This window comes from Aethalodelphis obliquidens, unplaced genomic scaffold (assembly GCF_003676395.1).
Source record: "Aethalodelphis obliquidens isolate GAN/ISIS:26980383/991018 unplaced genomic scaffold, ASM367639v1 scaffold6, whole genome shotgun sequence".
In the NCBI taxonomy this organism is placed as follows: domain Eukaryota; kingdom Metazoa; phylum Chordata; class Mammalia; order Artiodactyla; family Delphinidae; genus Aethalodelphis; species Aethalodelphis obliquidens.
Window position 1 is genome coordinate 4,370,798 of NW_020837950.1, and position 5,166 is coordinate 4,375,963.

Genomic DNA, 5,166 nt, shown 5'->3' on the forward strand with positions numbered 1-5,166 from the left:
TTCGTGTCATCCCCACAGAAGACAACCAAGCTGTGTTCCTGCAGCAGCAGAGCAGGGAGTGCCTGTTCTCAGAGACAAAAACAATCGCTGTGGCCTGGTCCACTAGGGTTTCCCAAAGAGTTGAAAGGGAATCAATCCAGAGTAAAGAAGATATGCTTGAGTGAACATTTTCAATACAGTAAAAATAGAATAAGAAAGTCTTGAGAAACATTGAGTTCGTGTTCTAACGTAAGCATTAGGTTCTTTTTCATTTAGACTTGTACTCTTAGCACAAGTTAAAAACACAAGGGCCTACTTAGAAGACAGGCCTGGAAAATCAAGGATCATTCAGCAGTTTTTTGGATGTATATATTTTTATTTATTCATTCTCACACTTTCTAGGAGCCCTCCGTGTGGGAAGCTGAGTGCGCAGAGATGATCAAGACATAGTCCCAGCAAGGAGGAGCTCTTGGCCCACGGGTGGAGTCTGAAGTGCTCAAGTAATCTCAACCCAGCATGAAAAGTGCTACGTGAAGGCCTGAACTGGGGGCACTTGGGGCCCCTGCAGGAGGGAGTTGGCCTGGGTGCCCTGAGAGACAGGGGTGTTATGGTCTATTTACTCACGGCTACTGTGGTGCTTGTTTATCTGCCTACGCCTCCACTTTCCCACCTGTAAAGTGAAGCTAATTATAGTAAGGAATGATTGCATCTGTGCACTAGCTGGCCGGACTTGAAAGAAACACAGATCATACTCCTGCTGGTGAGTTAACTCCCTTGGAAGACTGTGATCCAATATGTAAATTTCTGGAAGGAGTTGCCTAAATACAAAATTTCCATTAGTGTTATCAGATTTTTTTATTCGTTTATTCATCCCGTAAACATTGATTTAACTTCTAGCCGCCATGCTTTTTTAACTGGAATACACAGCAGGGGTGAGCGGCGGTGGATCAGAGGATATATAGGCTCAGAAATTCAACATGGCAGATCTTTTCAAAGCATTAAGTTTACCTAGTATAAGCAGTTCATAACATTTTCATGTTAAAACAAACAGGGGTATGTTACAGACAGGATTGTAAAATGCATACAAAGTTTTAGGATAAAGCTTTGGGGGCTCATGGTAGACTTCTTTGATTTATGTCTTCCAGAATTCAGGGGGAATGTGTTCCTTCTCTTCTGCCATTAACTGAACATCGGTTGTTAAATAAGTATCTTAGAAGATACAAAACATACATCCCTCCAAAAGTATATAATCTGAACTGAAACAAGACACATGAACAAATGAATCGAGTAGATATCCATACGTGTGTCTTTTTTGAGAAGTATGAGAAATTGCTTCTGTGTCTGTGAAGTCATTATATGTTAGATTCCAGCCATGACAGAACTGTGAGAAACCAATTCAGGGTCCCCACTAGAGAAAACTGGAGAAAAAAATAAAATTCTGCAGGTAGCTCACTAAGGAAACAGATTCAGAAACAGCAAAGGATGGGTCTTTCTTACACAGAGCAAAAGCTCACATCTGCTAAGGTGACCAAGGCAGGTGGGCTTGGGAGGATGCAGAAGATTACAAAGGGCAGGAATTGGGGGAAGGCCATTCCAGGTAAATGCAGTGACATCTAGAAAAGGAACAAAGTCAGGAAAAGTGAAGTTGTATTTGGGGTTCAGGGAGTAATCATTTGGTCTAAAACAGAAGTTTCCCCAAACATACCAGTGCGGTCTAATGAAGGGACCTTGAAACCAAGGACAAAGAATGTGAAATGTACCTGCCACTTAGGACACGCTCAAGTGAACCTTACTGACTTAACACAAACAGGACGAGGCGTGTGTGATGATGTACTCTACAGCGTCCTGGCAAGTTAAAACGAGTTCAGCACCGGAGTCTGCTTGAAATGTTTCCAGTCTGCTTCCTCCTCCTCTTTCCTCACCTCCCTGTCTATTCTCTCCCATTCCAATAGGCAAACAGAAAACATTCTGCAGTACTACCCACTCCATTATATGCAATTAAGTCAGGAGTATTCCTGTGGGATGACTCTCCAAAGGTGGAATAATTTATGCGGGTAGATAAATTGGGAAAGTGTTGGGATCGCCCAGTTTTGGGTGTGTATTAATTTTTGTATTAATTTGGGTGTGTAATACAATACACAAGTTTGTATTAATTTTTACATCTTCATAGTTGCTAGATGTCCTGGGAAGGAACCGTGTCTTGATTAGCTTAGTTCCCGTGTCTTGGCACATAGTGTAAGATCTGAGGGAGTCAGCCACAGGCAGGCCTAGAAAACCACAGGCCTCACCCCACCAGGCTGAGTTTTTACTGGGTGGTCAATTGCAGGACATGACACGTGCTTTCTGCAGAGATCCCAGAGAGAAAAGGAGGAGGACCTGAGGGTTGTATGCCAACAACTCCTTCCCAAACCACCAGCATCTCCTGGGGGGTAATTGGAGTAAGGTGGCATGAGAGGACAGGTGTGTTATCCTAAAACGTGTCCCTAGAGGCCAAGACGTCTGTGCCATATGTGGCATTACTAACCATGTGTGCACTGGGTGGTCTATGTGATGGGGACCTTGCTAAGGCCAACTTGAAACAAGAGGCCCACTGAGCAAAGATGTTCGTTCCAGCTGGTCCTGTGTCCAGTGGTGGAAACTGCAGCATAACGTCTGTCCTGGAAAAGATCAGTTGATCAGTCCCTCTTACTTATGAGATAGATGCATTGTCCAGGAGACATTGGAGGAGGGCAGAGGGTGTATCAGAAGGAATTCTGGCACTGTTCCTCCTGGAGATCTCTAGGATGTAAAGCAGGTTGCCAGGGAGGGATGGAAGGAATTCTTATAAGGAGCCCAGGGCCTCCTGGGAGAGAATGAATCTGGGACCCAATACTTTGGGCCTCAATACCTGTTTCAGACTTGCAAACTGGCTGGTCAGATGGAAATAGCATCGATCTTTCCAAGAGACAATAAAATTTGAGAATACAAAGCAGATTATAGCAACAAGACTTTTATTTTTTATTTAAATTATTTTTAAAACTACTCTTTCCCTAGAAGGTGGCACATTTTCAACAATAAAAAGTCTAACGACCGAATGATGCTCTACCTAGAAATACATACATACAATATTAATTTGACAATATTAAATCAGTGGTAATCACTATAGAACTGGGCTATAAGTAAATTGTATACTATAACAGAAGAATGTAGGATTCTAAGCCAATTAATAATATATAATATATATAATAATATAGAGAGAGCAAACGCTTAGCCCATTTATTAAAACCAAAGTTTTCAAGCCTAATAGCACACAAGAAATAATCACACTAATTACAAGTAATTATTGCAAGTTCTTTTTTTTTTTAAAAAGGTCTGGGCTTGGGTTTCCCTGGTGGCGCAGTGGTTGAGAGACCGCCTGCCGATGCAGGGGACACGGGTTCGTGCCCCGGTCCGGGAAGATCCCACGTGTCGCGGAGCAGCTGGGCCCGTGAGCCATGGCCGCTGAGCCTGCGCGTCCAGAGCCTGTGCTCCGCAACGGGAGAGGCCACAACAGCGAGAGGCCCGCGTACCGCAAAAAAAAAAGGTCTGCGCTCGAGGTGGCTTGTGGCTCCTTCCTGTGCTGCATCTCTCTTTCACTCAGACCCTTGGTGCCGGCAGGATGGTCAAGTGTCGCGGTTTCTGTACTGTCAGGAAGCTCTGTAGCCACCGAAAAGACCAGGAGTGGCATGATAAACAGAACAAGAAAGCCCATTTTGACACAGCCCTGAAGCCCAACCCTTTTGGAGGCGCTTCTCACGCCAAGGGAATTGCACTTGAAAACGTAATGGTTGAAGCCAAACAGCCAGATTCTACCATCAGGAAGTCATGGTTCAGCTCATCAAGAATGGCAAAAAAAATCACAGCCTTTGTACCCAGTGATGGTTGCTTGAATTTTATTGAGGAAAATGATGACGTTTCAGTTGCTGGATTTGGTCGCAAAGGTCATGCTGTTGTTGACATTCCTAGAGTCCACTTTAAGGTTGTCAAAGTAGCCGACATCTCTCTTTTGGCCCTAAACAAAGGCAAGAAGGAAAGACCAAGATCATAAATTTTGATGGTGGAAGCACAATAGTAATAAATTTTCATACGCCAAAAAAAGTAATAAATAAAATAATAAAAAAGGTCTGATTTGCCTTCTTCATGCAATCAGCCTAGTGTCTGTTCCATATGTATATCAAGTTCATGGAGTTTTAGAATTAAAAGGGATCTTAGAAACCAAAGGGATCCAGTTATTTAGTTAGGCAGCTACCCCAGTTCTCTCATTTTACAAATGAGTAAGTGACATACCCAAGGTCAAGTTATTGCACGGACAAAACTAGACCAGTCTCTTGATTTCTAGTTCATGCCTTAAAATGTACACTTTCAAGTATGCAGTGCTCTATAAATATCAATTAGGACAAGTTTATTCACAATGTTGTTCCAGTTTACTATATCCTTACTGACTGTCTACTTGCTCTATCAATTACTGAGAGAGGTGAAATCATCAAATATAATTGTGGATCTATTTTTTTTAATGTAAATTTTAAAATATTTCCTAATTCTGAATTTTCTCTCTTTTAGACTGACTTTCCATCAACCTGATCTAAATTAAAACACTTTTCTGCATGGACAGGAACAGCAGAAAGGAATCAATAAGTAATACAGAGTTGTCCCCAAACTCTGGCACCTCCTGGAAACAGAAGGGATTACAGTGAGATGTGGAAGAGTCCCCATGGAGCTAAGGACCCCTGCGAGGGGCCCCAGCACTGTGCTCACGTGATCATCCATTTACACAAAATTTTCAAAAGTAAGATGTTTTAACCACAGTTGCTTTAGATAGCTGTCGCTTTCCACTCCAACTTCTTGTCTATCACATTTCCCTCATATCAAAGGCATTAGAGTGACTGCAGGCAGTTATGGTCCCTGCTGAGGAGAAATTGGGGAGGGTGGGGAATGTATCAGCTGCAGTTTTGAAAGTTGTTTTGCAAAGTTTCGGTAAAACAAATGAGAAGCGACAAACATCATTTGATTTGTCATTTATTTTATTAAAGAACTGAAAGAAAACATTTTTTTCCAACGTTATTGAGGTACAATTGACCAAGCTGTATAAATTTAAGGTGTACGACATGGTGATGTAATATACATATCTACTGTGAAATGATTATCACAATAAAGTTAGCTAACACACCC

At 42.2% G+C, this 5,166-nt stretch overlaps 1 pseudogene; it reads left to right on the forward strand.

Moving 5' to 3' along the window:
• The first annotated feature begins 3,616 nt into the window (after positions 1-3,616).
• LOC113619299 (40S ribosomal protein S23 pseudogene) lies at positions 3,617-4,112 on the forward strand (annotated as a pseudogene).
• The last annotated feature ends 1,054 nt before the right edge of the window (positions 4,113-5,166 follow it).